This window comes from Aotus nancymaae, unplaced genomic scaffold (genome assembly GCF_030222135.1).
Source record: "Aotus nancymaae isolate 86718 unplaced genomic scaffold, 86718_ANA_hifiasm-v0.15.2.pri h1tg000081l, whole genome shotgun sequence".
Taxonomy (NCBI): Eukaryota; Metazoa; Chordata; class Mammalia; order Primates; family Aotidae; genus Aotus; species Aotus nancymaae.
The window spans coordinates 5055349-5078960 of record NW_026988496.1 but is presented as its reverse complement, the minus strand read 5'-3'; the positions used below and the strand labels follow the sequence as shown (position 1 = coordinate 5078960).

Below are 23612 nucleotides of genomic sequence, written 5' to 3'. Positions count from 1 at the left end.
AAAAAAAGTTTAAAAAATTAGCTGGGCATGGTGCATCCACCTGTGGTCTCAGCTACTTGGGAGACTGAGGTGGAAGGTTAGCTTGAGCCCAGGAGGTCTAGGCTTCAGTGAGTTGTGATCACACCACTATGATCCAGCCTAGGCAACAGAGCAAGACCCTGTCTCAAAAAAATAAATTAATTAATTAAGAGCTGAATATTTTTTTCCTTAATAGCCTCAGGTATCAACCTAAGAATGAAGTTTCTGATAACCCATTTGCTGATGATTTTTTAGGTCTATAGGCAGAGAAAGATTGGTAGTTAACAGTGGGACTGTTGCTGGTGCCATTCATAGTACTGGATATGTGAGGAAACTGAAGATGAGCAGACTGGATTGGAGTAGCGTGGCTAGGCAAACAAGAAGAGCTAGAGGAAGTAACTCTTACTGGGTCATTGGCCTTGTCACTTCCAAAGTCACATTCCAGTTCTCCAGCATTTTTGTCAGTTCATCTCTCCAGCGACTAAGTTTCATTCTTTTACTAATAGGTCAAACACCGTACATTAAAGGAAGAAGTTAATTTCTTACCCAAATTTAAATGTAAGTAATATACAGTAGAGTATATTTATCCTTTAAATATTCCTCTTCATACATGACATCAGTCTGGGAAGTATAAGGTATGTTCCTTAGGTGCATCACAGTCATTCCAGCTGAACGTTATAAATAACTTGTATCATTCACGACCTCCTTAAACTTCTTTTTGTCTTTGTTTACTTCCTGTTCTGGTCAGAAAAAGCCAATGGATAAACTTATTGTCTCATCATTAGTTGTAATTCTCTTATCTACATCTGCAACTTCCCTATTTTCAATAGAGTCATTGGCATCAACAGCTGAAGAGATGCATAAAGATCCCTTATCATTTTATTTTTGAAAAGACCTGGAAGTAATTTGTATACAATATATTGAGGATTTTTATCTGATGTTATATTCAGGAGCATAATGGTTTTGTGAACTTGAACATAACAGGATAATATTTGCTGGTCTATAGGTAACACAAAATACAGGTTTTACAGAAGGAATGTAGATATTCTATTACAGTTCTGGCATCAATGAAGTATCCTCCACAAAGCACACTCATTAAGTGGAGATTTAGCTCAGTGATTTTGACTTCGATTGTTCAATGCATTTTTGTGTTATGAAAGATCTCAGAAAAGCAGCCACTGAGAGGCTATTAAAGCAAGTAGAAAAGACAATGAAAGTTAAAAGTCATTCAATAAAAAATGAATGTGGGCCAACCGGCCATCCTAAAGTGAGCCACAGATGCCACTGTCAACAAACAAAGAGGAGTCTCTGCTTTCTGGATATTCAGCTGGGCTACCTCCAAGGCCTGGCTCCTCTTCTGTGCCCTGGGGAAGGAACATGAGGAAGAATTGTGATCAGGAATTAATACTGTTCTGTTGGGCTTGAAGGTATTCCTAATTCCAATCAGGGCTTCCTTGACAACATCACCTCTGCTCCCACCCCCACACTCACCCCTGCCAATTCTCTTTCAGCAAGAGCAGCTGTTTTCCTTGTATGATGGCAGGAAAAGATAAAAGCGGGCCTAGTAACATGGCTAGAAAATAGAGGGAATGTCTAGAAGGCAGAAAGATTAATCATGGTTGCTATGGATTAATCATTTTGCTTTTCCCAGTCAATGTGCTATAGGCTTTTTATGTTCATTTGTCATTAATCCTAGTAAGAATGCTATGCCATAGGTGCAATTGTTATTGCCATTCTATAAAAACTCACACAGAGAGGTTAAGAACTCACCCAAGACTACACAACCAGGAAACTGAAAGTTGCAATTTTAACTTAGAAGCTCTACTCAAGTATAACCTCAAAAACTTCCATAATTTCTTATCATCTCTGGGAAAATCCCAGACATTTCAAAAGGCCCTAAAACACCTTTTCAGCCAAACCTGAATCAATTCAAAGGAACCAAGTCTGTTAGGGCTATAAGTTTTTTCAGAGATTATCTAGCCAAATGTCCTTCTTATATAGATGGAAGGACTGAGGCCTAGAACTCATTCCTAGCGGTAGTACCAGAACTAGGACTCAGTTCTTCAGACTCAGCCCAGTGTTTTTTTCTGGTGTGCCTGGACAGGAAAATGTAATTAATAAATGTCCATTAAATTAATAGATAAATGGATTAAAGTTACACCTAAATGACAACAGGTGGTTCTGACAGTGCTGTGGGAATGCATGGAAGAGATAAATTAGGGCTATTGATCTTAGACTTAAAGCTCCTGGGAGGTAAGAACAAAGTTTCCTGGTCCCTTCCTATATAGATACATATCTTATTTGCATATGATTCAGTCAGTACCACAAGGAACCTAGAAAATACCTGATGAGGGCAGTGATTGATTCTTCTCTCAAAAGGTTGCATGTCACTCTCTCTCTCTCTCTTTTTTTCTCCCTCTCTCTCTCTCCCTCTCTCCTTGTCTAAGACACACACACACACACACACACACACACACACACACGATTTCTCTCTGGCAGAGTATCCTGTAAGAAAGCTGTCACACAATGGTATAGAAGAAAGAACATAGGAACTGGAATCAGATAGATCTAAATTTGGATCCAGAATCTACTATTTAAAAGCTGTGTAGACTTAGACAAATCTCTTAATCTGTTTCTTCATGTGTCCAATTGGAATAATAAAACCTGCCTCATGAAGTTGATGAGAACATTAAATAAGATTATTTTATCAGTTAAGATTGTGCTGACTTTGTGTAATAGAAATTCACCTAAAGTGGCTTAGATAAATAAGGGCTTTATTTGGGTCACTAAAAAAAAATCATAGAAGTAGACCACAGAGGATTGGAACAGTTGTTCTAAAAAGTCTTTAAGTATCAGGTTCTTGGGATTTTTGGCATTCAAATCCTTAGCATGTATATTTTTCCTTGTGCTCTCAAGTTGCATCACACTCTAGGTGTGAAAGGAAGAAGGGCAAAATGCACAGGATGAGCACCAGCTCAATCTATCATTGGCCACAATGGGTCACATTATCACAACTCTTTGCAGGGAGTTTGTAGAGAGGAGTATTTTAAGTGAGTGCATTATTTACTCAAACAAAATTATGGTTCTGTTTAGGAGGAAGAAAGAATGGATAGAGAGTAGGCAACTTGCCAAGTTTATCACAATGGTATAGGTCAAAGTTTTTAGACACTGGGCCAGTTTGCTATATAAGAGATGTTCAGTAAATGTGAGTGATTGCCTTCTAAATCTCAAAAAGAGTTGAAGTGGTAGATGAAGCCAAGGACATTCTGGTCCATTAGTGGGGCACTCAAGAGCCAGAGTCCCAGGTTGGATCTCCCTGCCAAGGTGTCTACTGGGAAATCCCTAAATACAAAAACAAAATATAAGAAAATCTCACATACTAAGTTCTTGTCCACTGGCTTTAAATCATTCCTGAAATTTTACTACTCAGCTTACTCTTTTGAGCTCAGGTATTGTCTCTAGGTTAAAATACCAACATGGAAGTTCAGAGCAATCAGGCAAGAAAAAGAAATAAAGGGCATGCAATTCAGAAAAAAAAAAAGTCAAATTATCTTTGCTTGCCAATGATACAATCATTGGAGAACCTTAAAGACTCCTTCAAAAGACTTTTAGATTTAATAACTGAATTCAGCAATGTTTCAGATAACAAAATCAATGCACACAAATCAGTAACACTGCTGTACACCACCAAACAAGCTAATAATCAAATCAAAAACTCATTCCCTTTTATAATAGCTGCAAATAAAATAAAATAGGAATATACTTAACCAAAAACATGAAAGTTATCCACAAGGAGGACTACAAAACACTGCTAAAAGAAATCATAGATTACAAAAACAAATGGAAATACAACCCATGCTCATGGATTGAAAGAATCAATATCATGAAAATGGCCATACTGTTCAAAGAAATCTACAGATTCAATGTATTTTCTATCAAACCACCAATATCATTTTTCACAGAATTATAAAAAAAAAACCCTAAAATTTATATGGTGCCAAAAATAGAGCCCAAATGGCAATCTTCAGCAGGCATCACATTACCCAACTTCAAATTATACTATGAGGCTATAGTGCCCAAAACAGCATGCTACTGATGATATAAAAGTATATACATAGACACCAATAGAACAGAATAGAGAACCCAGAAGTAAAGCCAAATACTTACAACTGACTGATCTTTGATAAAGCATACAAAAACATAATGTGGGGAAAGGACACCCTATTTAATAAATGGTGTTGGGAAAACTGGATGGCCACATGTAGAAGAATGAAACTGGAGCCCTATCTCTCACCATATACAAAAATTAACTCTAGATGGATTAAAGTCTTTAATCTAAGTCCTGAAACTATAAAAATTCCACAAGAAAATACAGGCAAAACTCTTCTGGACACTCGCCTAGGCAAAGAATTTATGACTAAGACCCCAAAAGTAAATTCAGCAAAAACAAAAATAAATAAATAGGACCTCATCAAACTAAAAAGCATCTTCCCAGCAAAAGAAATAGCCATCAGAGTAAATAAATAATGTAGAGATTGGGAGAAAATATTTGCAAACTATGTATCCAACAGAAGACTAATATCTGGAATCTACAAGTAATATAAACAAATCAGCAAGAAAAAAAATCCCTTTTAAAAAAATGGACAAATGTCACAAATAGACATTTATCAAAACCAGATATACAAATAGCCAAGAAATATGAAAAAAACATGGCCATTACATCAAACATCATTACATTGTCTTCAGGGAAATGCAAATTAAAATCACAATGAGATACCAAACTTTACCCTACCCAGAAGGCTAGGTAAAAGGTTAAAAAACAGGTTGCATGTGGTTACTCACACCTGTAATCCCAGTATTTTGGGAGACTAAGGTGAAATGATTGCTTGAACTCAGGAGTTTGAGACCAGCCTGGGCAACATAGTGCAACCCCATCTCTTCAAAAACTAATAATTAAACAAATTAGTCAGGCCTAGTGGTACACATCTGTAGTCCCAGTTACTCAGGAGGCTAAGATGGTTGAATCACTTGAGCCCTGGAGTTTTAGGCTGCAGTAAGCCGTGATTATGCCACCACAATCCAGCCTGGGTGGCAGAGTGAGTGAGACTCTGTCTCAAAAAAAATTACACACACACACACACAAACACACATACACACATAGTCAAAAAACATGTTGGCAAGGATGTGGTGAAAAGGGAACACTTATATATTGCTGGTTGAAATGTAAATTAGTACAACCTCTATGGAAAACAGTATGGAGATTTCTCAAAGAACTAAAATTAGATTCAGCAGTCCCACTACTCATAACTACCCAAAAGAAAAGAAAATATTATGTGAAATAGACACCTGCATGTGTGTGTTTATTGCAGCATTACACACAGTTGCAAAGATATGGAATCAACCTAAATGTCCATCAACTGATAAGTGGATAAAGAAAATATGGTATATACATATACCAAGAATGTTACTCATCTATGAAAAAGAACAAAGTAATATGCCTTCTGCAGCAACATGGCTAGAACTGGAGGCCATTGTTCTATGTGAAGTAATTCAGACATGGAAAACCAAATACCACATAGTCTCACCTACAAGGGAGAGCTTGCAAGCTATCGGTATGCAAAAGCATACAGAGTGGTATAATGCACATTGGAGACTCTGAAGGGGGAGAGCGCAAGGGGGTAAGGGATGAAAAGCCACCTATTGGGTACAATGTACACTACTCAGGCAATGGGTACACTAAAATTCCAGACTTTACCAATATACAATTCATCCATGTACCAAAAAAAAAAAATTATACCCTTAAGGCCATTGAAAATAAATAAATAAATACCAACATGTTATAACTTTAAGTTGGGTAACATGTTGGTCTCTTAAGCCATATGTATATCAGTACAACTAAAAATGTGAGCGTCAGATGTGCCCTGAAAGAATAAAGGGGCACTTATGAAAAGGTGGAGGTGGAGTTTGAGAAAGTCCAAACAGTGGGAGAAGTTCTGTGGTGACAGGCAATAGACTTAAATGTTGGGCACAGGAAACCCAAAGGGAAGACATAAACCCTGCCCACTTTACTATTTTTCTTTGAAATTGACCTGCTGAGTTGCTTTTATGTCAATTAGGGGACACAGACACACCAACAAGTTTGTCAGACCCTTTTGCCCAACTCTGCTCTCCAAGCCACTAACAAAAGTTGTCCTTATTCTTCTTCTCATTACCATGGTTGGGATTTCTTTTTACTTAGAGAAAAATTAGTAGAATAGGAGTCAAGAGGTTTGTGTTCAGTTTCTAACTCTTACATCCCCTTGTTGATAACATGGAGAAATTGTTTAGAGTATACATTCCAAAGCTTTACTTCCCCCACATATCAAATGAGGATGAGAATTGCCACTTAGCTCACACAATTATTGTGTGGATGAAATCACATAATTGAAGGAAAGTACTTTAAAAATAATAAAGCCCAATGTGTTATACAAATGTAAGAAATTACTTTCTGGGTTTATCTATTCAGTAATTCAACAGCACTTATTAAAAACTTACTGTACTTTGGAGTCTGATTCAGCATAGGGGACACTACTGTAGGAAACAAAACAAGATTCTTATTTTTATAAAATTTTAATTCTGTTAAAAGATTTAGAAAATAAACAAGGTAATATCAACAAGTAGTATGTAAGTGCTATGATGGAATTAAAGAGGGTAATGTGATTAGGAGTAACTTGTGAACTAGAGAAAACTATTTTAAAATTCATATGTAACCAAAAAGGAGCCCATATAACCAAGACAATCCCTAGACAAAAAGAAGAAAGCTGGAGGCATTACGCTACCTGACTTTAACCTATACTACAAGGTTATAGTAACCACAACAACATGGTACTGGTACAAGAACAGATACATAGACTAGTGGAACAGAATAAAGAACTCAGAAATAAAACCACACACCTACAACTATCAAATCATCAACCAACCTGGCAAAAACAAGCAATGGGGAAAGGATTCCCTATTTTATAAATGGTGCTGGGATAACTGTCTAGCCATGTGCAGAAAATTGAAACTGGACCCCATCCTTACATCTTATAAAAAATCAACTCAAAGCCGGGCACGGTGGTTCATGCTTGCAATCCCAATACTTTGAGAGGCCAAGGCTGACAGATCACAAGGTCAGGAGATCAAGACAATCCTGGCTAACACCATGAAACCCCGTCTCTACTAAAAATACAAAAAATTAGCTGGGTGTGGTGGCACGCACCTGTAGTCCCAGATACTTGGGATGCTGAGGCAGGAGAATCGCTTGAACCCAAGAGGAAGAGGTTGCAGTGAGCAAAGATTGCGCCACTGCACTCTAGCCTGGGTGACAGAGCGAGACTCTGTCTCAAAAAAAAAAAAAAAATCAACACAAGATAGATTAAAGACTTAAATGTAAAACCCAAAACTGTAAAAACTCTAGAAGAAAACCTGGGCAATATCATTCAGGACATAGGCATGGGCAAAAAAAAGTCTTCTGACAGGACCTTCGCAAATGGTTATACAATGTATATGGCACAAAGGCACTCAATTGAGAAGAGAGGGGCTGAAATTCAGCCCACAGTCTGCTAACCAAGACTTGAGCCCCGGCTTGGGGTTGTGTCAGCAAAAAAAGAGTGCCTTTTCCTAATCAATCCCTGAAGTTGCCTTTTTTACAGTTTATCGTGGATGGGGAGGTGCCTTTTAATAACTTACACAAAGGTACTATATGCCTTGGCAATCCTCTACTATCTTAGAAGGTAACAATCAAGATGTGAGATGTGACCTGAGCAACAATGGAACATGTCTATCTCATCCAGCTGTTGTTAGCACCTTAAGGTCACAAAAGGGCCCACATATCAGCCTTTCCCTGTGCTGGTTGTCTGGCTGGCTGATTAAAAGAAAGTTTGGCTGGCTGATTAAAAGAAAGTTTAGCTGTCTGTCTGACTGACTGAATTACTGACTGGCTAACCGAATGCTGTACTGACTAAATTTCTGTTTGGCTGGCTTACAAACACACAGAGTGAGTGGCAAATTTATTTAGTTGATAGGATAACTTTCTGATTCCCTAACTAATTAAATGATTGGCTGACTGACTTATTTGTGCTCTATTGAACAAGCTTTCTGTGTATCTCATTAGTGGTCTTGCAGGCTGATTCATTAGCTACTGTTTTCTATCATATAGATAATTTACAGGCTATCTGATGGACTGTCTGATAGACTGATTCATTGACATACAAACTTGGTGATTCTCTGACTGTCTGACACTCTGACTGACTGGCCTACTGGCTGGTTTCATACTGGATAACAGATTATCTAGCATTCTTTCCAACTGACAAGTCTTCAGGCCAATAGGCTGACTGACAGGCTAGTCAACTGGGCATGGAAATGGCCAACTAGATTGCTATTACTTTGTCTGAAAGACTTTCCAATTGTGTATTCATGTACAGAGACAAGGGTGAAGAAAGAAGACTGATAATACATACAATTCAAGACACTATCCTACGCAGATGAAAAAGGAAGGCAAACTAGTGGCAAGCAGAAGAAAAGGGCATTTTATAAAGGCTTTATTGGCTTTTTCCTGATAGTTCAAAGGGGAAAAATGGCTCCATATAAAATCAACCCATTAATAATGAGGCATAGAATTAATGTTAGCTCTAAACCTCCTGAGAAACACAGCTTATTCCTCAATTTGATCATTAACAGGGAAAGCAACAGATGACACTTGAATAATAAACAGTAAAATATCAGGAATGTTCATAAAAGAGTCACTTATTGAGCCAGCAGAATGAAGACGGAGAGGGCACAACTCCCAGAGCCCGCTGATTAAGCCCCAAGCATTTAGTCATAAAGAAGCAAGCCCAGGAAGAAGAGAAACTCAAAAACTATACTTCTTTTCTAGTAGAAAAAAAATGGAAGGTATTATTCTCTCTTTGTTCTCTTATTAAACTGAGCAGCTGAGTCTTTGAAATCTCCTTTTGCCTAATGTCCTTTGACTTTATACTAAGAAATACCAACTGGTAATTTACATACTGTGGTCTATACATTATTTATTTTGCATTAGATGTCAATTGTTATGTCTGCTCACTCATGGTTTCTTACAGACAGCTGGCCATGACTTCAGACCCTACTAAAGGAACATGTGACTTTACTCTCATGCATGGCCATAGCTATTAGACTATGGTATGAACTTAATGAAATTTTAGCCTAACCATAGACTTGCCAGTGAGCTATTATACTTTCTACTACAAAAAGATGTGCTAGGGCAACTCTCCAACTTTTGAGAAGTTGAACTAAGAAATATAGAGACAAGGGGGCTATTAGTATTACCAGTACAGTAGGCCAGAATATGAAAGGTTATCAGGGAAAGAGAGACAAGGGCAACAATGATTAACCTATTTTAAGGCTAAATTATGTGGAAACAAAACTGCAAGTAAGCAGAAGCCAGGAGGCAGAGAAAAGGGTATAAAACAGGTTGTAATTGAAAAGTGAATGGAGAAATTATTGAGGAGCTGAGTTCCATTCATGGAAGACTACTAGTGTGAGACGCCATAACCTCCAGTTGCTGAAGTTCCTTGAACTTCTTTGACCTATTCTGTAGTTCTCCATGCTACTGAATACCAGATGATTTGCTTTTCTTGGGCTCCTGGGCACAAGTCCTTAAGATGGATCCTCTATACTTAAAAAATGAAGTGGACTTCTTATAACCAAAAGTGCCATATAAAGTCTGTATATAGAAACTCCTAACATCTTCCTCCTCTCCCCATCTAGATTTCCTTAGAATTTAATCCTTTTATTAAATTGTTCATTCTTCTCCATCTTTTCCACATCCCCAAGAGTGTTAAAGCAGAATGTCAGATACAACCCTATTTGCTTAGATATGTAATGTTATTTCCCAAGCCTACAACTATTGGGTTTCTAGTGATTACTAATATTTTTACAGAATTTTCACATTCCTTTAGAATTTTATATTACATAACCATGAGAAGTGGGCAAGGTCTTTGAAATATTTGAGATGAAGTAGCAGAGACTGAGGAAAAAGAATGATGAGTCCAAAATCACACAGTAGTCAAGCTAGGACTAGAACCCACTTCCCCTTACTTCCAGTCCTCTACTTCCTAAAATGTTTAAAGATTCATTCTTTTGGCCACAATTCTCAAAAGTGAGGTGTGCCTACATCAGGAAATGTGTAAGATGGTATGTTGCACAAAATAAACAAAATATTAAAAATTCTATATAGACTTCTGCTTCTAGGCAGATGGAGCAGATACAATTTTCCCCATTCCTTGCATTAAGTACAACTAAAAGCCCTGAATGTGATATATAAAACAAACAGAAAAAGACTGAAATGTAGAGAGGAGAAAGCAGACTGGCAAGGGATATCGAGAACTGAGGAACAACATGGTGATAGGTTCCTTTGGGTTTTCCTTTTGCTCATATATCTAAGATATGGAGCCAAAGAAGCCAGTAACCCAGAAATACCAATGGACACAGACAAAATATGCTACAACAAAAGCCTGTTGTTTTTATCCAAAAGGTCAAGAAAGGAGCAACCTAGCCAGACAGAAGATTTTAGACAATAACCACTCTACTTCAGCCAAACAATGCAGAAAAAAAATGATGAAATCACATCAATCTTATTAAGGGTTTTCTAGCAAAAACAAAACAAATAGCAGGCTTCTCTCCTCCAGAGCTGTGAAACAATAAATGTATGTCATTTAAGACAACCAATACAGTCATGTGCCACGTGATGATATTTTAGCCAATGATGAATCATATATATATGATGATGGTCCCATAAGATTATACTACTGTATTTTTACTGTACCTATTCTATGTTTAATTATGTTTAGATACACAAATACTTACCATTGTGTTACAATTGCCTACAGTATTCAGTAAAGTAACATGCTTTACGGGTTTGTAGCCTAGAAGCAAAAGGCTATACCATGTAGCTTAGCTGGGTAGTAGCTTATTCCATCTAGGTTTGTGTAAGTACACACTATAACGCTCACACAATGGTAAAATTGCCCTATGACACATTTCTCAGAACACATTCCCCATCTTCACGTAACACACAACTACATATGGTATTGTGTTATGGCAGACAGAGTTGGCAAATGCAAATACTATGACAGCAGATAAGGCACTCCATAAATCAATGGATGATAATTTTAGTAGAAACGTATGCTGGGAAGACAAATCCATATGCAGAATGTCTATTCAGGTAATAACAAAATGGTGCCCCTTTTATGATCGAAAAGGTTCAATGTAATCAGCCTGCCACCAGGCTGGTCACCCTAGAGAATGGTGCTGTACTGGGGAGTCAGCGTTGCTCTCTGCTGTTGGCGGATTAGGTACTCAGCAATGGCTGTAGCCATGTCAGTCTTGGTAAATGAAACACCAAATTGTTAAGTCCATGCATAACGTCCATCTCTGCCACCGTGTCCAGTTTGTCCATGAATGCATTGGGCAATGACTAGAGTGATAGGGAAAGAAGCTGACTGATATTCACAGAATGGGCTATCCCATGCACTTATTCATTAAAATTCTCCTCTGCTGAGGTTATCCTTTGGTGAGCATTCACAATATTCACATGGATTCACAAATATCTTAATGTTTTCACCCATTCAGAGAGGTCTATCCATGCCCCTCTTCCCCAGACCTCCTTGTTACCAATTTTCCAATCATGTACCTTCCAAATCCCTGATCATCCTTCCAAAACATTGGCCATGATGCATGAACCAGTATACAATCACATGTCTGGCCATTTCTCCTTTCAAGTAAAATGAATGAACAGGTATACTACCAGAAATTATTCCCAGTAGGAGGATTTTTCTTCACCACTGTCTTTCAGGCATATCCCAGAAAGAGAATGTACAGCTAAAGATCTCCAGTTTGGGGTGGTACCTCCATACTGCAGAGAAGCATCAATAAATCAGGCCCTAGTTTTCACTTGCCTTGGCTGTCTGTTATAGGAAACTCCCCAAAAGGCTTAGGTTGAGGATAGGAGAAATAAGGTAAGATAGGAGGACCATGGACATTTGGGCCACATCCTTATGTACCTTTGTTGTGCGTTCAGTCTTACTTGAGGCTTCTGTGCACATCCATGTTTATGGTTTGGTGGGTCAAACAACACCCAGTTTCTGATAGGCAGCTCAGATATGGTAACTTGGTGGCTAAGTTAAGCACTCAGTCCTTAACAAGGTCCAGTAGCAGATCAAAGCCTGTTTCTCAAAAGTACTGTAGTTACCTACAGAGGATTACAAGGCTTTGCTCCAACATCCTAAGGATCTGAGCTGTGATTCACCTACAGAGGCTTGTCAAAATCTCCAAACGATATCACTATCTGCTACTGCCACTTTAATTACCATTGGATATGCTGGCTCATATGGCCCAAGTGGCATGAAAGTCTGTACCTGTTGCAGAGCCTTCTCTTGTTCTCAGGCCCACTCAAAATTAGCAGATTTTTGGCCCTCTAACACCATAATGATGGATACACTGTCTCCAAAATTCAAAGAATCCCACTAAGCACTGGGTCTCTTTTTTGGTTGTAGCAGGAGCAAGATGTAACAACTTATTCTTCACCATAGAAGAGATATCTCAACATGCCCTACACCACTGAGCCCCTGTACATTTACTGAAGTAGAAGGCCCCTGAATTTCTGATGGATTTATCTCTCATCCTCTGACATGCAAATGCTTTAGCAACAAGTCTGTTGTAGTTTCTACTTCTTGCTCACTATGTTCAATAAGCATAATGCCATCAATGTAATGGAGCAGTCTGATGTCTGTGGAATGAAAAGGTATCAGGATCCCTCAATCTAAATTATGACATAAGTCTGGAGAACTGATACATCCCTAAGGTAGAACAGTGAATGTGTATTGCTGGCCTTGACAATTGAAAGAAAATGGTTTCTGGTGGTCCTTGCTACAAGTTATAATTTTTTTTAAAAAAAAGCATTGGCCAGATTAATAGCTACACCAGAGAATTTGTTAATCTTCTCAAGCAATGAAACTACATCTGATATAGCAGCTGCAATTGGAGTAAACAGCAGGCTAAGTTTATGATAATCCAGTGTAATTCTCCAAGACTCACCAATTTTCTGCATAGGCCACATAAGAGTGTTAAATGTAGACTGAGTGGAAAACTTAAGCTTCCACCCTTGTAAGGCTGTAATGATGTACTCCAAAATCCTTACCAGGGTAGTGTCAAAAAAGGCTAAGTAGAAAGCCAAAACTTTCACCCAGCTTGCTATTAACATATCCCCCCATCACAAAAGTGTTAGTGGAGACCACTCAGCAGCCTAGACTTCCCCCATCAATCATCATTAATAAGATATCCCACCACCTCTTAACTGCAATTGTGTCAGAGTTGTACTAGTGGAGAGTCAGGACTTTCACTATCACCAAATGATAAATATGTTTCCCCCAGCACAGTGTACATGAAGACTTTGTGGAAGTCAATACTCTCACCCCCACCTAGCAGTAATACCCTGCCCTTGTCAACAGGAGCTATATGAGAACTTCTACTTCTACCTGGGAGTAATGAGGTGGCAATCTTGCTACTCTTGCCGGAGTGGTCTTTTTAAAAAGTCAGTTAAAACACAATTTAAATCAGGTTTAAATAATGTCCAGGGCTCCTAACATAACTGAAAATGTTCATGTTTTAATAAAAAATTTATCATCTTACTAAGAACAAGGAGGAAGCCAAACAGAATGAAAAGACTATAAATAGATGGCAAAACAACATAATAGAGATGTTAGAATTATCTGGCAAAATTTTTAAAGCACCCATGAAAAAAATGTTTTAACACACAATTACAAATATACATGAGACAAATGAAAAAATAGAAAATATGCCCCCAAAAAACAGACTGAGCAAAAAAAGGAAGAAAGAAAAAAAAACAAAAATGAAAGAAAGAAACAAAGAAAAAGAAAATAAAAGGGACAAGCAAATGGAAAATTGGAATCTACAAATCATGGGCATTCCCATGGGAGAAGAAAAAGCAAAAAGTTTAGAAAACCTATTTAAGGAAATAATTGATGAAAACTTCCCTAGCCTAACAAGAGTTAGACATTCAGATATAAGAAGCCCAGTGAACCTCAGGAAATGCATCGCAAGGTGGACTTCACCATGACATATAGTCATCAGACTATCTAATGTCAATGTGAAGAAAAACATTCTAAAATCAGCAAAAGAAAAGCATCTAGTAACCTATAAAGAAAACCCAATAAAGCTTACAATAGACTAAGCAAAATCCTTGCAAGCTAAAAGAGATTGGGATCTTATTTTCACAGTGCATAAGAGAAAAAAAATTTACCAATGACAAATTTTCTATCCTGCCAGAAAGAACTTCATAAATGAAAAAGAATAAAGTGTTTCCTAGACAAGCAAATGCTGAAGGAGTTATTCATCATTAACGAGTCTTACAAAAAAATGCTCACAAAAGTTCTAAAAATGAAAAAAGGTAGATATTCCCCTATCATAAAAAAAAACACACAAAATATAAAAGTCACAACTCATGAAACAATTGCACAAAGCAAGAATTTTTAAAAAGTGGCAATATGACAGAACTCCATCAAACCAGAAAGATACACATGCAAAAAAAAAAAGAAACAGGAGTGGAGCAAGATGGCAAAATAAACGGCTTCACTTATCTCCTCTTCACCTTGCAAGGGCACCAATTTAACAATTATCTACATACCAAAAAAATACACATATGTATAAGAACCAAAACTCTGGTGAGTACTCACAGTATCTGGTTTTAATTTCATATCACTGAAATAAGCACTGAAAAGGTAGGAAACACTGTCCTGAATCACCAACTTTACACCTCCTCCATCCCCCAACAGTGATGGCATAATGTGGAGATCATTCCTTTGCCCTGGTGAGAGGGAGAGTCAGCAACTGTGATGCATTGAACTAAGTGCTGCTCTTATCATATCAGGAAGCAAAAATCGACCAAACTCAGCTGATGCCTGCCCATGAAGAAAGCATTTAAACCAGCCCTAGTGAAAGATGGATCACCAGTCTTAGTGGTCAGAAATTGAGTTCCTGCAAGCCTTGCCACCATAAACTAAAGGGCTTTGGGAACCAAAATATACTTGAGAATCAGTCTGGCCACAAGGACTGCAACACTTTGGCAAGTCCTAGGGCTGAACTTGGCCAAGATACACTAGGCTCTGGGGGCATGTGATTTACCGAGACATCAGCTGGGGAATCTAGGGAGTACTGGCATCGTCCTTCCCCTAACTTACAGACTGCACAGCTCACAGCTCTAAAAGAGACCCTTTCACTCCAGTGAAGAGAGGAAAGAGTGGGAAGGACTTTGTCCTGAGTCTTGGATATCAGCTCAGCCACAGCAGGATAGGGTGCCGGCCAAGGTTGTGAAATACCCTTTCTACACCCTGGCTCCTGGATGACATTCCTTGACACATGCTGGGCCAGAAGGGAATCCACTGCCTTGAAGGGAAGAAACCAGCCCTGGCAATATTTATCGCCTGCTAACTGAAGAGCACTTGGACTCTGAATAACCAGCAGAGATACCCAGATACTACATCAAGGGCTTTGGGTGAGACACTGAGAATTGATCGCTTCAGATGAGACTCAGCACATTCCCAGCTGTGGTAGGAAACACTAGCTACAGGGCTAGATTCTGTCTGCTTGAGAAAAGTGAAAGAAAAAGTAAAGAGGACTTTGTCTTGCACTTTAGGTACCAACTCAGCCACAGGGCTCCTGACTCCTGGATTTGGCTCTCAGATGACATTGCTGGACCTGCCCTGGGCCATAGGGAAGCCTGCTCCCCTGAAGGGAGAGTCCCAGGTGAGGCATCCTTCACTACAAGCTGACTGAAGAGTCCTTGAGTCTTAAGAGAATGTTGGTGGTACTCTGACAGTACTCCTCATGGGCCTGAGGTAGTAGTAGCCACAGACTGAGGCTCCTCTGCCTTTAAAGGATGAGGAAAGAATGGAAAGAACTGAATTTTCCTGTTTTGGTACCAGTTCAGCTGTAGTACAACAGAACACATGATAGACTTCCAGTTTTTGACTCTAGACTTTAGCTCCCTCACAGGACCCCTGGACCTTCCTAGAGCCTGGGGGGAATTCTCTGCTCTGAAGGGAAGTATATAAGCCTAGATGGCCTTGCCACCTGCTGATTGTAGAGCCCCAAGGCTTTGAGCAAAAATAGATAGTAGCCAGGGAGTGGTTACTGTAGGCTTTGGGCAAGATGCAGTGCTCTGCTGGCTTCAGGTCTGACCCAGTGCAGTCCTGATGGTGGTGGCCACAGGGGTGCTTATGTCACTCCACCCCAGCTCTAGGTGGCTCAGAGGAAAGAGATAGGCTTCACTTGTTAGGAAGAAAATAAGGGGAAAGAACAAGAGTCTCTGTCTGGTAATCTAAAGAATTCTTCCAGATTGTATCCAAGACAATCAAGGTAGCACATCTACAAGGCTAGAAAAATCACAGTACCACAAGGTTTTGGGTCTCCTCTAAAGCAGATATAGCTTATATCAAAACACTTAAGTCCTTCGGAATATCTGAAAAGTCTTCTTAAGAAAGATGGGTACAAACAAGCCCAGAGTGTGACGACTACAATACCTAACTTTTTGATGCCCAGAAACTAATGAACATGTAGAAGTACCAAGAATATCCAGGAAAGTGTGGTCTCACCAAATGAACTAAATAAGGCATCAGGGAACAACCCTAGAGAAACTTTTAGACAGAGAATTCAAGAGTTGTTCTGAGGAAACTCAAAGAAATTCAAGATAACACAGGCAAATAATTCAGAATTCTATAAGATAAATTTAACAAAGAAACTGAAATAATAAAAAAGCAAAACTTCTGGAACTGAAGAAATGTGTTTGGCATACTGAAGAATGTATCAGTCTTTTAATCAGCAGAATTAGCCAGGCAAAAGAAAGAATTTCTTTTTTTTTTTTAATATTATAAACATGATTATTTATTCTGTATTGATGGTCCCACATATGACTATATTGCCCTGTCCTTATATTGTTTAACCATAAAAGCAAAACAAACGTGGCCTTCCACCCAGCTGCCTGGACAACACAAGGCCTGGTGTGGGAGTAACAGGGCTCGGATTGCATGAAATAAAGCAAAAGGAGTCAAGTTGGTAATAAAGACTGGAAGAAAGGGTTCAGGTTCCTCATGCTGGTATTTTGTGTTCTTCCTGCCTCTCCCTGTCTTCCTGCCTCTCCCTGAAGAAAGAATTTCTGAGCTTGAAGATAGGCTACTTGAAAATACAGTCAGAGGGGAGAAAAGAAAAAGAATAAAAAACAGTGAAGCACACATACAAGATCTAGAGAATAGCCTCAAAAGGGCAAATCTTTATTGGCCTTATAGAGGAGGTAGCAAAAGAGATAGGGCTGGAAACCTTGTTCAAAGTGATAATAACAGAGAAATTGCCAAGCCTAGAGAAAGCTATCAATATCAATGTACGAGAAGGATATGGAACACCAATAGTTTTAACCCAAAGAAGATTACCTGGAGGCATTTAATAATCAAACTCTATCAAAGATAAAGAAAATATTCTAAAAGCAACAAGACAAAAGAAACAAATAACATACAATAGAGTTCCAATACATCTGGCAAAAGACTTTGCAGTGGAAACCTTACAGGCCAGGATAGAGTGCCATGATATATTTAAAATTATGAAAGAAAAAAAATACCCTAGACTAGTATATCTAGTGAAAATATCCTAGTAATATAAAGAAAAAATACAGACTTTACAAGACAAACAAAAGCTGAGGGATTTTTATCAACATCAGGCTTGTCCTAAAAGCAATGCTAAAGGAAGTACTTCAATCAAAAAGAAAAGGATGTTAATGAGCAATAAGAAATCATCCGAAGGTACAAAACTCACTGATAGTAGTAAGTATACACAAATACTCACAGTATCAGAACACTGTATCTGTGCTGTGTAAACTCTTATCTTAAGTAGAAAGACTAGATGTTGAACTAATAAAATATAATAACTACAACTTTTCAAGACATAGACTGTACAATAAGATTTAAATAGAAAGAACACAAAGTTTGAAAGTAGAAGGAAAAATATAAGTAGGTAAGTTGTAGACTTTTATTAGTTTTGCTTTTACTTGTTGGTTTGTTTACTTATGTAAACGGTGTTAGGTTACTATAAGCTTAAAATAATTGGTCATAAGATAGTATTTGCAAAACTCATGATATCCCCAAACCAAAAAAATATAACAAATACACAAAACATAAAATGGAAGAAACTAAATCATGCAAACAAAAAAATCACCTTCACAAAAAAGACAAAAAGGAAAAAAAGAAGGCAGAGAAGACAACAAATCCAGAAAACAAATAATAAAACAGCAAAAGTAAGTTCTTACTCATTAATAATAACATATTTAGTGTAAATGAACTAAACTCTCCAATCAAAAGACATAGACTTAACTAAATGGATGAAAATCACAGTACACTTATAAAGACACATATAGACTAAAAATAAAGAGATTAAAAAAGATATTTCATACCAAGGATACCAAGAAAAAGCAGGAGTAGCTACACTTATATCAGACTATGTAGATTTCAAGACAAAAAACAATAAGAAGAGACAAATAAGGTCAATATATAATGATAAAAAGATCAATTCAGCAAGAGGAGATAAAAATTTTAAATGTATGTGCACTAAATATGGAGAACTCAGACATCTAAAGCGAATATTATTAGAGCTAAAGAGAGATACTGGCCCCAATACAATAATAGCTAGAGACTTCAACAACCCACTTTAAGCATTAAACAGATCTCCAAGACAGAAACTCAACAAAGAAATATTGGATTTAATCTGCACTATAGAACAAATGAACCTAATAGATATTTACCAAATATTTCATTCAACATTATGGAATACACATTCTCATTCTCTAAACAAAGATTATTCTCAAGGATGGATCATAAGTTAGGTCACAAAAAAAGTCTTTAAAAATTCCAAAATGAGTTGCAATAATATCAAGCATCTTCTCTGACCACAATGGAACAAAACTAGAAATCAATAACAAGAGGAATTTTGGAAAATATGCAAATACATGGAAATTAAACTATATGGTTCAGAATGACTAGTGGGTCATTGAAGGAATTAAGAAAAAAATTTGAAAAACATTTTGAAACAAATGATAATTGAAACAAAACATACTGAAATACATGGAAAACAGCAAAAGTAGTACTAAGATGTAAGTTTATAGCTATAAATGCCTACATCAAAAAAGAAGAAAAACTTTAAATAAAAAACTTAACAATGCATCTTAAACAACTAGAAAACTAAGAGTAAACCAAAACCAAAATTAATAGAACAAAAGAAATAATAAAGATTAGAGCAGAAAGAAATGAAATTTAACTTAAAAAAATATTGTTTTAAAAGAGTCAGCATTTTAAAACATTAAACAAAATTGACAAACTTTTAGCCAGACTACCTAAGAAAAAAGAGACATTAATAAAATGAGAGCTGAAATAGGAGACATTACAATTGATATTGCAGAAATTCAAAGGATCATTAGTAGCTACTATTAGCAACTACATGTTAATAAACTGGAAAATCTAGGAAAAAAAATTCCTAGACACATACAATCTACCAAATCTAAACCATGAGGAAATCCAAACCATAAACTGAGCAGTAACAAGAGATTAAATCCATAATGAAAAGTTTCTCAGCAAAGAAAGGTCAAGGACCTGGTGGCTTTACTGCTGGATTCTAGCAAACATTTTAAAAAGAATGGATACCAATGCTAGTAAAACTATTCTGAAGAACAGAGGAGGAGGTAATACTTTCAAACTCATTCTACAAGACCAGTATAACTCTGATACCAAAACCAGACAAAGACACATCAAAAAAGGAAACTACAGGCAAATATATATGATGAACACTGATGAAAAAAATCCTAAACAAAATACTAGCAGACCAAATTCAACAATATATTTAAAAGGTCATCCACCATGGGCAAATGGGATTTATCTATGTGATGCAAAGATGGTTTAAAGATATGAAAATAAACAATGTGATACATTTTATAAACAGAATGAAAGACAAACACTATATTATCCTTCCAGTTAATGCCAAGAAAGTATTTAATCAAATTTAATATCCCTTCATGATAAATACACTAAAAAAATAAACTGGATATAGAAGTAACATACTTCAACACAGTAAAATCCATATATGAAAGACCCACAGCTAGTATCCTAATGAAAGGGGAAAGACTGAGAGCATTTCATCTAGGATCTGGAACATGCAAGGATGCCCACTGTCACCACTTTTATTCAACATAGCACTGGGAGTCCTACCTAAAACAGTCAGACAAGAGAAAAAAAAAATGTAATCCAGGTTGAAATGGAAGAAGTAAATTATCTTCATTTGTAGATGATATAATGTTATATTCAAAAAACCTAAAGTCTCTCCCAAAAACTCTTAGAACTGATAAACAAATGCAGTATAGTGGCACATACAAAAACCAATGCAAAAAGTCAGTACTATTTCTATATGCCAACAAGGAACAATCTGATAAAGAAATAAAAAACTAATACCATTTACAATAGCCAACATGAAATTAAATATCTAGGAGTTAACCAAAGAAGTAAAGTTCTCTATAATAAAAACCATAAATAATTGGTGCAGGAAATTGAGGAGGACACCAAAAAATAGAAAGATATTTTATGTTCATGTACTGGAAGAACCAATATTGTTAAAATTTCCATACTACCCAAAACAATCTACAGATTCAATGCAATAGCTAAAACAATCTTAAAATTTACATGAAACCACAAAAGACACAGAATAGCCAAATTTATCTTCAGAAAAAAGAACAAAACTGGAGGAATCATATTACCCGACTTCAAATTATACTACAGAGCTATAGTAACTTATATAGCATTGTATTGGCATAAAAATAGACACACACACCAACGGAACAGAATAGAAAACCCAGAAACAAATCACCACACCTACAGTAAACTCATTTTTGACAAAGGTGCCTAAAGCATACACTGGAAGAAAGATAGTCTCTTCAATTAATGGTGCTGGAAAACCTGTATATCCATATGCAGAAGAAAAAAACTAGACACTTATCTCTTGCTGTATACAAAAATCAAATCTAAATGGATTAAAGACTTAAATCTGAGATCTCAACTATGAAAATACTACACGAAAACCTTGGGGAAAATCTCCAGGACACTGGTCTGGGCAAAAATTTCTTGAGCAATGCCCAACAAACTTAGGCACCCAAAGCAAAAATAAACAAATGTGATAACATCAAGTCAACAGCCTTCTGCACAGCAAAGGAAACAACAAAACAAAGAGACAAAACCACAGAATGAGATAAAATATTTTCAACCTACCCATCTGACAAGGGATTAATAACCAGAATATTTAAAGAGCTCGCTCAACTCTCATGGAAAAAAAATCTAGTAGTCCAATTTAAAAATGGACAAAAGATTTGAGTAGACATTTCTTAAAAGAAGACATGCAAATGGCAATTAGGTATATAAAAAGGTGCTCAATTTCATTGATCATCGTAGAAATGGAAATTAAAACTACAATGAGATATCATTTCACACCAGTTATAAAAGATTATCTCCAGAAGACAGAGAATAACAAATGCTGGTGAGGATGTGGAGAAAAGGAAACTCTAGTAAACTGTTGGTAGAAATGTAAACTGTTGGTATGGTGAACAGTTAGACAGTTTCTCCAAAAATTTAAAAAAAAAAAGAGGTACTATATGATCCAGCAATCCCATCTCTGGATAGATACCCAAAAGAAAGGAAATGAGTATATCAAAGAGATATTTGCACTCCCACGTTTGTTGCAGCATGGGTGGCAATAGCCAAGATGAATGGATAAAGAAACTGTGACCCTTATACACAATGGAGTACTATTCAGCCATAGAAAACAATGAGATTCAATCATTTGAAACAACATGCATGCAACAGAAGGTCATATTCTATGTGAAATAAGCCTGGCACATAAAACAAACATTGCATAATCTCACTTATTTTGAGGATCTAAAAATTAAAATAATTCAACCAATTGAGATAGAGAGTAGAAGGATGATTATGAGAGGCTGAGAAGGATAGTCCGAGGTTGAGGGGGAGGTTAGAATGGTTAATGGGTTAAAAAATAGAGTGAATGAATAAGACCTAGTATTTGGTATCATGACAGGGTGACTGTTGTCAATAATAATTAATTGTATATTTTAAAATATCTAAAAGAGTAGAATTGGATTGTTGTAACACAAAGAATAAATATTTGAGGGTATGGATATCCCACCTTTCATTACATAATTATTATGTATTGTGTGCCTGTATCAAAACATCTCATGTAACTTATAAATATATACATCTAACATGTACCCACAAAAATTAAAAATATAAAAGTAAAAATGAAAAAAATTTATACAACAACTAAATAACAATTAACATGAAAGGAACAAAACCTCATATTGATATTAACCTTGAACATGAATGAATTAAATGATCTATTTAAAAGATATAGATCTGCAGAAAAAAATTTTAAAATGGCCCAACTATATGCTGCTTACAAGAAACTCACCTTTTCTGTAAAGACACTTAGAGACTAAAATGAAAAAATTGGAAAAAGATATTTCACATAGATGAAACCCAAAAGTGAGAAGTAGCTATAGTCATATCAGTTTGAAAATACTTATTTCAATAAACCACAGTAAATATAAGACAAAGAGTCAGGTGTGGTGGCTCATGCCTATAATCCCAGCACATTGGGAGGCTGAAGTGGATGGGTTGCTTAAGCTCAGGAGTTCAAGACCAACCTGGGCAACATGGTTAAGCCTCATCTCTACAAAAAATACAAGGATCTGAAGAATTAATATCATTAAAGTTATGATACTGCACAAAGCATTCTACAGATTTAATGCCATCCCTATTCAAAAAATATTGTCATTTTCACAGAATTTGAATAAGCAATCCTAAAATTCATATGGAACCAAAAAAAAAAAAAAAAGAGCCTAAATAGCCAAAGCAATTGTTTTTTTAACTTTTATGTTCAGGGCTACATGTGCAAATTTGTTATATGAGTAAACTTGTGTCATGGGGGTTTGTTGCACAGATTGTTTTATCATACAGGTATTAAGCCTAGTACTCATTAGCTATTTTTCCTAATCTTCTCCCTCCTCCTACTCTCCACCTTCCAATAGGCCTCAATGTCTGTTGTTCCCCTCTATGCGTGTTCTCATCATTTAGCTCCAGCACAGCAATCTCAAACCCCTAAAACAAAGCTAGATTATCACCTTAGTTGATCTTAAATTATGGGGTTATAATAACCAAAAGAACATGATATCAGTATAAAAATAGACACAAAATGTAATGGAACAGAATAGAGAACCCAGAAATAAAGACATATACCTATAGCCAAATGATCTTTGACAAAGGTGACAAAAACATACACCAGGGAAAAGACACCCTTTTCAATAAATAATACTAGAAGAATTAGACCACCAAGGCTGGGCGTGGTGGCTCACACCTGTAATCCCCACACTTTGAGGGGCTGAAGTGGGCATATCACCCAATGTCAGAGGTTTGAGACCAGCCTGACCA

General features: G+C 36.8%; 1 pseudogene; it reads right to left on the bottom strand.

Annotated features, from left to right (window-relative positions):
* Positions 1 to 223: 223 nt before the first annotated feature.
* Positions 224 to 23612, bottom strand: part of LOC105722954 (polycomb complex protein BMI-1-like) — a 105078-nt pseudogene continuing 81689 nt past the window's right edge.